Below are 13147 nucleotides of genomic sequence, written 5' to 3'. Positions count from 1 at the left end.
AAAATATAAGTAAACAGTGTACATAGGTTCAATTTAAACAACCTACCTTCAAATGAATTAAACCTATCTTCGAATGAATTGGACCTAGGTTTAATTCAATTGTATCCATCTTATTATAATAAGATGAATTGAACCTACATGAATTTTTAATTCCCTTGTAGATTAAACCAAATAATTTCTTTGAAGTATAAATCCACTTATTTGTTCCTATTTACACAGTAGATATATCAACTGACCCTTCAAATTAATAGAATTGTGATCAATTTTTTTAATATGTTAATTTGGCGTTCGATATTCTAGTGCATTTTCTATAACATTGAATGTTAGAATAGTGTTTATTTAAATTTGTCTCAGGACATCCATAAAGGTATTTCGAAAGTAATGAACTCAGTGACAGAGTGCTTTGTGTCATAAAAAAATAAAGAAAATAAAACAAAACACCACTTGTTTCCTGTACATGAGATTATTTGTCAGGATACATTATTATTTATGATGATAAAATGTGAAAAATGAAGCGTCATGATCACAAAATTATAGTAAAGAGCACAAAAAGGAAACTGAAAATATTTTAAGTAGTAGGACACCTGTTCAATACTTTACTTTATTAAACATTAATGACTCTATTTGCGTATTCAAGAAAAAAAATTAGCCTTATATCTGTAAGAAAACAAATTTGAATATATAAATATGTTTATGCCTTTGCACAATTGTTGTGTATTCTTATTCTGTATAACAGGGTTCTTGTCAAACTGAAATCGGACTCAGTGCTTCTGAGGTTATTGGTCAAGTTCGTATTGATTACATGTACCGTTGTTGGAACTTCGTCCTCTATAATCGACGAAATGTTATTAGTGCTGCGAAAAGAAAAAGAAGCTTTTTATGTTGGGAATGACGCACTGGTATGTGATTCAGATGGATTGGTTGAAGGTTTCGCATTTCTCCATAGGTCGAGATATTACCATCACAACATGGCAATATTTGAGTAGATGAGTAGAAATAAGTCCGTTCCTCAATGACAATTCTTCAAATTCTACTTTTTATTATTTCCAGGTCAGAATTCACGACGACTGTCGAAACATGTATATATCTGTACAGATGTAGAACTGTTTCTTCAATGAATTTTATTTGTCCATAAGTGCGTATGTGTTATTACCATGATTGTTGACTGCATTTATATCACATAGAGCGATACACTATGATTACTATGGGTAAAACAAACTTTTAAATATTGACGAAAGGGAGTATTGACACGTGAAAATATTCAACGCTCGGTATACCACTTTTACAAATAGAATAGGCTATTTACTCCTCTGTTTATAATATGATATATTTTGTCTACTGATAACACTTTGAATAGACTAAAATTCTATTGTCGGAATTGTAGTAACAGTTTTGACATGAATACAACACATTTGTGTTGACTTGAGGCGAATTAGGAGACTGGAGTACACGTTTTAGCTGATCTACCTGTACCAACCAATCTGTTAGTGCTGTAGCTAAGAATTTGAAAATACACCAGTTTAAACATAAGACATCTTAAGAACGCAATTTTCTCACTTAAGAGCGAAAAATATGTCGAATTTACTTAACCATCAACTCGTCAGAGATAAACTATAAATGTCGGTAACATCAAGCTTTTTTCCTCTGCCGCTAATTCTTCGTCATTACGCCGGAACAGAGAACTCTCTAAGATAAAGGTAATTTCTGACGCCATGTGATCTTATCACTTCTATATGCCAGTCATGTCACACCAGTAGTGTTTGGTATATAGCAAACATGTCTATTAGCCATTAAGTTGGTTGACGCACGAAGAAATAGTACTTAACAATAATTTCAGGACACTTGTATGCATTTTGTAATTGGTTGTCAATAACGATTCTACCATCTGTCGCTATGTTATATACTGTTCAGGTATTGCATAATGTATAGAATTTATTCACTGAGTTCAGAATATGTGGAGGGGCACAAGCAAAATAATAAAAAACAAAACAAAACAAACTGAGCTTAACTGACAAAAAATACAAACAAACAAAAAACAAAACAAAAAACAGAACATTAGAACCAAATTTGGAGGGTTTAGATTTTCAGTCTTAGGAGGACATTCCCTTGGAGTAATTGGAATGGAATACCTGGAACAGGGGCGATCCTTTTTGCAAAGGAAGGTGTGTATTATATAAGTCAGGGATATTGTAAATATATACTGTTGTTTTTTATTGTCTGTTTGTTCTTTGTCTCTTTGATTTTTAGGTTTACCTTTTTTCAAATAGGACCAATAGCTCGTGTCCAACCATTTTTGTTTCAAAGGTTCAGGGGTATTAAGCTTAGAATATTGCCTAAAATATCAAGTTTGTTGTAATAAATAAACAATGCTCATAATAAAGTATAATATAATATAATATGCAAGGAGAAATTGTAATTTGTGGCATTAGTTCATTGTAATGACGTCATAATGGTGCCATAATTATACGTTATTTAACAAAAATTGCTGAGAATGGTAAATTTTGTTGTTTTTTTTTTTCGGACATATTTACGTTCAGAAAACTGTCCACACGCAAGAAACAACTTTATATTTTCACATTTGATAATCTATGTAATAATGAACGTATTCCCTGATAATGAAGTTGTTTCGTGGGTGTGGACACCATTTCCTTGCAAAAAATATGACAAGAAAGTGACCAAAAAGAAAAAAAATTGACAGACCATCTGTATATTGGTAAACTTCTAGTAAATTTTCTGGTTTTTCAATGCAATTTTATTGAATTATTAAAAATCGTTATGTTTTCTTATTTGTGACGGAATCAAGTCAAATTCACAATTAAATTATTCAACACATTACGATTGATATTTATTTAAATTTCTGGTCAATAAGACACTTAATCGCCCTTTCTCCTTTCAATCAGTCGCTACATTATATTACAGTACACCAAATCATTTGCTTGGTCTGTAACTAAATTATTGAATAACGCAACCTGTACTAAATCACTGAATAATTTCACCTGTACTAAATTTTTGAATAACTCGACCTATTGAATAACTTCACATGTACTTAATCATTGAATAACTCCACCTATTGAATAACTTCACATGTACTTAATCATTGAATAACTCCACGGGTATTGAATATCCCCATCTGTACTAAACTATTGAAGCCCCGAGCAGGTCCGGGTGTCAAAACAATAGGCCTGCAGCCGGGGGCTAGGGCGCTCTGCCCACAGAGCAACTGGATTGTGAGCCCCAGGTGGTGGAATGGGGTACCCCTGGTATGTTACATGCTGGGGTTGTCAGGCTATAATACGGAAAACTTGACCACAAACCATAGTGGTGCACCGTGTTGGGAAAGATGCCACGTTCTTCGCACGTTAAAGAACCCTACCTATGGTATTTTCCCGGAGTAGGAACCATAGGGCTCCGCCACAGGAGGCTAAATTGCCCGACCCTACCCTCCTCTCCCTATTTCCGATGGCAATCAAAAATTGTCGACCCCATTATCCTTGTGTCCCATCCCTTTTTAATTTCATCATCATGTCATGTTCATTATATCATCCACTTCATGTTCATCGCCTGAATATAGCTGAAATATTGCTGCTCGGGCGTTAAACCCCAACAAACAAACAAAACTTAATCACTAAATAACTTCACCTGTTCTTAATCATTGAATAACTTCACCTGTACTAAATTCTTGAATAACTTCACCTGTACTAAATTCTTGAATAACTTCACATGTACTTCAATCATTGAATAACTCTACCTGTACTAAATCATTGAATAACTTCACCTTTACTAAATTTTTGAATAACTTCACATGTACTTACATGTAATCATTGAATAACCTCACCTATACCTAATCATTGAATAACCTCACCTATACCTAATCATTGAAGAACTTAATCTGTATTTACATGTAATTATGTAATAATTTCACCTGTACTTAATCATTGAATAACTTCACCTGTACTTAATTATTGAATAACTTCACCTGTACTTAATTATTGAATAACTTCAACTTTACTAAATTCTTGAATAACTTCACCTGTAATAAATTGTTGAATAACTTTACCTGTTATACTTTCACCTGTAATTAATCAACAAATAATTCCATCTGTACTATATTACTGAATAACTTCACCAGTACTAATTCAATGAACATATCCACCTAAGCTTAATCATTAATTAGTATCTTTGTCTTCACTTAATTTAGTCAGTTGATGTCAATAGAGGTTATAAAACGTCTTTATATTAGAATTCATTCTGATCACTATTAAATGATATGACATTTCTAGTATCAAGATAAACACTGCCCTTTAATTTCAGTCTACTTCTGTAAATGACATTTGAGTCCATTATGTGGATAGAATATGTAAACGTTTCGTTTTTCATATCCTTTGTTTAGAAAGAAAAATCATTAAATCATTTAAGTGTAAGTAGTTTTTATAAAATTACGTTAATCATGGCATTTTCTTAGATAATTCTAAACTTTTTAGAATTGAATTGAAACATTCCTTGCGTTTAACAGAAATGGTGCAGTTCGTGAAATAGTATTTTACCCGGGACCATAAGACCCATAATACACAATGACAATTGAATTGTCAATCAATGGTGTATTGATTTCAAATCATACATTTTTATAATTTTTGTTGTTGCTTGTATGTGTAAGCTTTCTTCTCAAACCAACTTATAAATTATTTTCATTGAGAGATTTCAAATTGTAACTTGATTTTATTTCTTAATGGTGAATTGAAAAGGTAAATTTAATAACTTAATTTGATTTGTATTAAGCTACCTCATTGGTTGGATCTCTGGGAAGAATCGTTATTTTGTATAAACAATTTAGGCCGCCGACCGGCAAGCAGTCTGCGTCTCAATGTTTATTGCATCCCACAGTTATTTATACCTCAAATTGTTTTTATAAATGCAACCGTCTCAAAATGTGACGACTCTATTCGCTACACTGCTCCATCGGATCAAATTGATACAGGGAAGATAATGTGAACTTATAGAAGGGTCTGAAAAATTTCCAACGATGTGAGACAGAATTTTGGCAGAATAAAAATATGATATGTTAACAAAATATCCTTTCTAAATTAAAATGTTGTTAAAATGAAACCTGTATGTAATTTGGTGAATTGTATCTACATATCACGACATTTGTACATGTATGAACATATATAAAAAATAGATTGTTGGTATTGGAGAAAGTTCCATCGCCATCACATAGAGTTGTCATTATTGTTAAATTTGATCACTAAGCAAACTTTTTTATATTTAGTCTTATACATGTATTTGGTATGGATCCTTATTAATATATCGCGGAACAATGAGATACATGTATCAAGTTCTTTTGCAGAAAAAGAAACTTTTCCACAGTAGCATACAAGACACTGAAAAGCATGTGACACCTCACAAAACTATACATTCGCAATCACGGATAGAACCCCAGACGATTCAATGACAGTCTAGTGACAAACTGATTCAGCAGTTTTCAATATTTGAAATGTTACGACGCAAAGGATAGTGAACTCCTTAACGTCCCTGCTTCGTATGTTGTAATCTTCAACATCAAAATCCATTTTTCAGTCTTACGATTAGATATGGTATTTAGAAAACTCAACTTATTTTGAAATAATAACTCCAGTTCAACGTCCGTTTTAAGATTTGTTAAATCTCAGGTCATGCAAGTTTTTCTCATATACATCACTATCTCTTTTTACTTTCTTCCTCAAGTCTATTTTTCATAATTTCCGCCTAATTTAATTGTATAGTACCAGTCAAAATAAACCCAGGCACATCCAAAGGTAGAGGTGATTCATGGTGTAGAAGAAAAAACAGATAATTGTTCAGTCTACATATGCTATATTGTTACATAACAATAGTCTTTTTTTGTTTTCTGATTTGTATTTTTGAGAAAATCATACATTCATAAACCACTAATATCAACCAAATCAAATCAAATTGTATATGTGCTCTATAACTGTTTCTGGATAAGAAAGAAAAGTTATTTCCGTTGGTTTTTGACCTGAACGGATAACCGCCTACCTGATTTTCGTCTAAATATAGCTGAAATATTGCTGCTCGGACGTTAAACCCCAACAAACAAATCATTGATACTCTACTTACTTAATGTAATTAATGAAATCTTTTGATGAGCTGATGCTCAGTGCGCGGCGAAGAAAATAGGTTAATATCATTAGAACTTGACCTGCTATATACTGTCATGTTTTTATTTATAAGTATTTTAAAACAAAAAAAAGATACGAAATAGCTTTCTTCTTTTGTAGTCTGTGTTGTAAATGTGCCACAGGAAGTGAAGTATGTGTGCTTTCGCCGGCTTCATTTCATTTAATTTCATTTTTTCAACTTTTTCTAATAATATCCGTTTACAGTTGATATTACCACAGATATTTTTCATATGTTGAGGACCACTTTAAGACTTGAAGGAAAAACTATGAAACATATATTAAATTACTGAATTTAATGGATTTGATTCAGCAAAGTTTTTCCATACGATTTGGTTATTGACGAGTATGTTTTATATAGTTTTAGGGTAAAAACTCATGAAAGTTTTATTGGCAAAAGCTATTAAATTCAATATCGGTTCTTAACATACGTTTCTTTAGGTCTTAAAACATCACAACATATGCGTTGCAATTTCTGTGTAATTATCTTCTTTCTTCGTAGTAACAATACTTGTAATTTCAGATTAACAAAGAGCAAAAATACATAATGGCATATAATAAAGCCAGACATACAAACACTTGCACTTACCAGTCGTCTGAAACAAAATTCATTACTTGTAATTTACTGGAAATTTTTAAACTATTTTTTTTGCTCAGAAACTTAGCCGGGGACTAGACGCTCTGCCAACAGAGCAACTGGGATGTGTGCCCCACGTGGTGGAATGGGGTACCCCAGACGTGTTACATGCTGGGGTTGACAGGCTATAATACGGAAAACCTGACCGCAAACCATACCGGTGCACCGTGTTGGGAAAGATGCCACGTTCCTCGCACGTTAAAGAACCCTGCGGTGGTATTCGATAGGAGTAGGAACCTTTGCGCTCGGCCACAGGAGGCTAAATTGCCCGACCCTACCCACCTCTCCCTATTTCCAGTGGCAATAAAAATTTGTCGACCCCATTGTCCTTGTATCCCATCCCTTTTTCATTTCATCATCATTTCATGTTCATTTTATCATCAAGTTCATGTTCATCGTCTGAATATAGCTGAAATATTGCTGCTCGGACGTTAAACCCTAACAAACAAACATTTTATCACCTATTTCATGTTCATCGCCTGAATATAGCTGAAATATTGCTGCTCGGGCGTTAAACCCAAACAATCAATCAATCATTTAGATTGGCAATCGTTCACATCTGACAATAAATGCCACGTTCCTCGCACGTTAAAGAACCCTGCTGTGGTATTCGATAGGAGTAGGAACCATAGTGCTCCGCCACAGGAGGCTAAATTGCCCGACCCTACCCACCTCTCCCTTTTTCCAGTGGCAATCAAAATTTGTTGACCCCATTGTCCTTGTGTCCCATCCCGTTTTCATTTCATCATCACTTTATGTTCATTTTATCATCAATTTCATGTTCATCGTCTGAATATAGCTGAAATATTGCTGCTCGGACGTTAAACCCCAACAAACAAACAAACAAACTGACAATAAATAATATGTTTTCAAAATCAGTAATAAACATTTTTTAACTGGTATACAAAAAGTCATGCTTAATTTTGTTACAATTTTAGAAATTATTTGGTCCGATTTTAAAATTACTGGCAGTGATTGGTCAATTAATGTATGTAATAGCAGAATCTAAATGTATCAAGTGTATCAATTATATCAGAATGCTCTTTAGTTTTAAGTCAATCAAGGATTACATTTGCAATCACGTCTTGGTTCGACCACGAATTCAAAACAGATGCAAACGACATTAGAAACATGAAAATCATTATGATGCCTTTAAATAAAAAAAAAAGAATGACCGATTGCTTGAGTCCAAAATTTGGACAATTTTTTCGTTACAAATTCGGGTAATGCTTTACATTGATAACCTCACATCAGTAGCATTAGAACAAATACATAGGTGATCTAAATCCATTGCACATAGAACTGCATTGTATATAGAAGGTACTCAAAACAAAGATTATCGTTCTGCATAAAAAGATATCATAACAGCTTTCTGTCAACAGGAATGAACTTTACTCCACCTTATGCATATAGCGATCAACAGAGCGTTATTTCAAAATACTTATTGAAGGAAAATAATTATTTTGTAATTATGTTAGACGGGTGTGACAAAAGAATCTTAATTTCCGACCAATCTATTAGAAAAAAAACAGGACAAACGGAAATTAAGTCACATAAAAGACAATCCCATGTGGCAACCAGAAACAATCTATACTTCTCAATAATGCTAAAAAATGATGAACAGTTGGGTATCATAAAAATACTATAAGTTTTAGAATTATGTTTAGTATTGCTATCCATTATTTGTGAGTTGTGAACTCATGCTGGATCAGGTAACATAAACTAAATTCTAAATTGAGTTGTTACTCAAACCGTTTTAGCATCTCAAAACAAAATTTTGATGCCAAATCTTTATTTTCTATGTCAAATACCGAGACCACCCCCAAAAGTGGTATAGTGAAAACAATTAAACAAACACAATGAAATGGTTAATAAAATAATTCAAACCAACTGATATTTTGCATGCTTTCATTAAGTGCGTGTGTTGTGTGTTTATCTTTTCATGTCATCAAATGCCATCAAACTTCCTAGTACATTTCCCATATCCAAAGAAAATAGTTGAAAAGTGGCTTTTATTAAAAATTCTCTGGAAACTACATTAAAAAATGAAAGTCACGATTTTAAGGTAATTAATTAATTATTACTGTATCTTTATTTAAGAATGAATAGTAAGAAACACTTATTTCCACTAAATTCTAAAATGATTTTACGGTTAATCTAAAGAGAAAAAATAAACAAAAAATTAACTTAATATTATAATGATAAGCTCATTTAATTTTCAAATAAAACAAATTGTATATAACATAATTATGGTAGTAATTAGAGCAATAAAATATAAAACTTGATTTACCTCTAATTGTCTCTAATCCAGAAAATGTAGCTGACTGCTAATGTCGCCACTGTTATAGAACCACAAGTGGATTCAATCAATACACGATGTAGTAAAGTACGGCTTGAAGTGGGCGATTCATTCAGGGGGATAAATATTCCTTGACAATTAGAACGGAGCAATAAATACGGGGATATGCATTCCATATATAGGCAAAGCATTTTAATATAAAATGGCTTAGGAGATACATATTTTACAAAACAACAACAAACAAAAACAAAAACAAAAAAAGACAAATATAAACAAAAACACAAACGACAGTAAAACATGGGGTACACGTCCAGAGGTGACAAGATAGAACAGAGGGATACCTATTTCTCGAGAAAAAAAAGCGGAAATTGCGAAGTTGTTCGGATTGAATTAAAATGTTATTTCAGGTCTTCCTACTTACTACTTTATATGACAATAAGTCCTTGTTTTGCGGTAGTTGTAATTATGATTTAATCCTATACAACTGCCCTAAATTAAGCATCCAAGCTACAGGAAGTAAACATCATATACCAATATTTAAAAACAACATATAATAAACTGTACCCCATAATTTAAAAAAAAGAAACAAGAAGAAGTATTATAAATTAACTTCTGGGTATTACATTGATGATTTGAACTAGCTACAGAAAGAAATACATCACAAGAGAGTAAAAAGTAGAGAACAACAATGAAGGGGATCAAGCAGACATATACACATGATAAATGAGAAAACAGATTATTTGCAATAAAATTAATAATCGAGTGAATAATAATCACACGGTAGCTGGCCAGTCACTGTTTTAATGTAACGCTATGTCTTTTTCTTTAAAGAAGGCTTTCTAACCGGAGATATATATTCTCTGTTTTTTTAACACAAAGGATATTTAAAATACAATAAACTCGTATTCATTATCTTGCAGAAATTTGTCTTAGCAGCTATGTAAGTGTATATCTATAAAAAGATAAGAAATCTGCTGTGGAACAAACATAATTATGTTGGAGACACTTATTCCTAATTAACGACGACTAAAACTAAATAGTATATGACTTATGTTTTATATGATTGGTATTTTTGTATCTCATACAATTTGAGACTGAAGTAGTCATTTTGTTATACGTTGTTGACGTCATTCCATTAATTGTGACAAAGAATAATAGGCCTGTTCAGATGACCTTTTATTACTTTATAGTTAGACTGTACTTGTTGATCAAAGATGTGAAACAGTCTTGGTACATGATTCTTACACAAATATATAATCCCTTTGAATCATAAGATGTAGCTTAAAAAAATATTCCACAACGCAGAGTAGTTTGTCAAACAGAAAACATCTCACTAAAGTAACTTTATTGACAACGAGGTGCACCTTCAAACAATTATTTTATCTTTGGCTACAAGTTCTCAATTTTAATAAATATTACTGAAGATCAAAAGCAGCTATAGGGCTTTAGTAGGAAACAATGAACATTATATTCATGCCAAAAGAATTATCAACATGCATTGTTTGTGGAAAAATTTGAAATAATCTATTGTTAAAAGAATATTACAAAAGGGAAATAAGCAAAATACATTATATTAAGAAAATAACAAATTGTAATACGTCGACGGTTTTTAAATGTCATCAGCTGTGCTGTTTTTAGCTTTCGATACTATACGAGAACGCTTTGTGCTTGATTGGTGTAGTGGATTTTTCATATTAGTACGAAAATGACTTTGATTACGTATTATAAAGGGAAATACAATATACTCCAGGCCATTGTCGAAAGGAAGAGTAATCAAGGGAACCAGATTCTATCAGAAATCAAAAGAATGTAATCTAGGGACAAAGACCAGACATGGAAGACACAAACACACTAAGCAACTAAGAACATAAATTAGCCAAAATAATACATACAAAATGAAAAAAAGTAAATAAGCCACTCTGACTCCATTCAAAACTTGGAGCATTAACCAGGTTCACCGGTACGCGTTATAAAAAAACCCAGGCGTCGTAAGGAAAAGCTTAAAAATTTAGTTCATATAACAACTGAAATATCAATGCAAAATATGTTGGACACCACTACAATGGTCCAGACTTGGTACATTGCGGTACATGCATTTCCGATGTTTTATAGCACAAAAAAACCTCCCACTTACATTTAAGTTCTAACAATTTTAATACTAAAGAAAAAAAGACATAGTATAACAAGACACGACCAATGCCTTAATGATAAAAGATTAAAACATAACAGAGTTACTTACATAAATATTGTTTTAAATTTATCTGCTTCATACAATAAAAGAATGCTGGCGTGTTCTGCTACACAGATTTCTTCAGTGTTGATGCACACGGCATAAAGAAAAAAATCTTTACATTACTGTATTCAATAGATTTTATCATTTAATGAACTATCTTTAATTTAACCTACTCATATAAATTAGAATTTACAACACCGAGAGACACATCAAAACCAAAAACTGATTAGCAGTACCATCGATGTATTTCTGTAGTCATTTGCTTGAAAAAGTTATGAAATGTAAATACATAAATCTTTGATAATCATTTAATTGACTCGTCTTCTAACAGAGAATGTCTTCAGGTGGAGCACGTCGTGGTATCATCAGGTGATAACACAATCGATTTGTCATTTAATCAAGTTGCAATGTTCGATTTATCAAGTTCTTTTTATCTTTAATCTGATGTAACAAACCTGATAATGTCTTTAATGGGTGTTTACACACAGTTTTTTTGTCCTTTTGGTGGTAGATGAGAATAAGAAAATGTGTCCGTCCTATCTTTTTACATTTTACCACAGTTATTTTTTTTGTTATTTCCCAACTAACTATTTTCAGAATTCGAATTGACATACTTTTATTCACAATGAAAGGAACTGTGTTAGTAAATAAAGGGGTGAATTCTCACGGATGCACTTAAGTAGCACGCCAGTTAAGAATCATGGAAAATGTGATACATGGTTGGAAAGCCTATATATTTTTATTATTCATATTTTGTTTAAAATGCTTAAGTAAGCAGAAAATTACATAGAAACATTATTAATAAGAGATAAAATAAATGTATAGAATGCATGTGTGGATTTTAAAATTAAAGGAGATAACTAGGAAAATGACACTAGAATACAACAGAAACTGCTGGATTTAAATGTGATTAATAGCAGATATATTGGTATAAATAGTTATTCATTTCATCATATAAAGCAACTTAATAACAAAAATAAAAATAGCTTCTTTTTTTTTTTTTTGGGGGGGGGGGGTGGGGTATCTTATATTACAAAATTTGCATGATTCTTAAAAAGACTACTACTTAACATCTCTCCATCTGCCGCTTTGAAATTTATATTTGATACCTCCACTTCATCGTCTCCAAAATATCATATATCAATTTATCTCCTTTTTTTATTTATGTATTTTTATAAGTTAAGCATGTATTGCATAGACCATTTATTGTTTTATCATTACTCTATGTAACCTCTGTTTGGTATCGTTTCATATGTTTTGACAAAATAGTAATCCGAATACCATTATTCTACCGTAATATGACTACTATATAAATTGATACCGTTCGTGGTAGAGATTCCTCATACTTTGTAAGAAATAATTCAAAATCATCTTCCAAATATACAGAGGAAGATGTTTACAAAATGCTGGAATTTTTAATCGATTTCAACAAACGATCGGCATTCCAATGGGAACAAATTGTGCTCCTTTACTTACTGACCTATTCCTTCACTCTTTTGAGGCTGACTTTATAGCTGATCTGATCAGAAAGAAAGAATATCGTTTGGCTAGATCCTTCAATCTCAGTCTCCGCTATATAGATGACGTATTATCTTTAAACAATCCTAATTTCGGGGATTTGATACATCGCATCTACCCAAAAGAACTTGAGATAAAGGATACTACAGACACTGTTAAGTCAGCTTCATATCTTGACCTACACTTAGAAATCGATGGTAAAGGAAAACTATTGACCAAACTTTTCGACAAACGTGACGACTTTTCATTCAGAATTTTCAACTTGCCTTTCAACTGTGGCAACATCC

General features: G+C 32.2%; 1 protein-coding gene across 3 annotated transcripts in view; it reads right to left on the bottom strand.

Annotated features, from left to right (window-relative positions):
• The window catches only part of LOC148596556 (FMRFamide receptor-like), a 36386-nt gene that overhangs the window by 8825 nt on the left and 14414 nt on the right, over positions 1-13147 (bottom strand). Inside the window, exon 1 of one of the 3 annotated variants that reach the window (XM_088564156.1) lies at positions 11349-11418. The exons of 1 other annotated variant lie outside the window; for it this stretch is intronic. The gene's annotated coding sequence lies outside the window, so the exon portion shown is untranslated. Of the gene's footprint in view, positions 1-9100; positions 9403-11348; positions 11419-13147 lie in introns of those variants that run through there. One more of the 3 variants, XM_088564155.1, reaches the window with a different exon arrangement.

Source organism: Perna viridis, chromosome 15, assembly GCF_037379345.1.
Source record: "Perna viridis isolate PV_CMFRI_1.1 ecotype Kerala chromosome 15, ASM3737934v1, whole genome shotgun sequence".
Lineage (NCBI taxonomy): Eukaryota > Metazoa > Mollusca > Bivalvia > Mytilida > Mytilidae > Perna > Perna viridis.
Note: the sequence above shows the minus strand (reverse complement) of the source record. Positions and strands in the feature narration are given on the sequence as shown.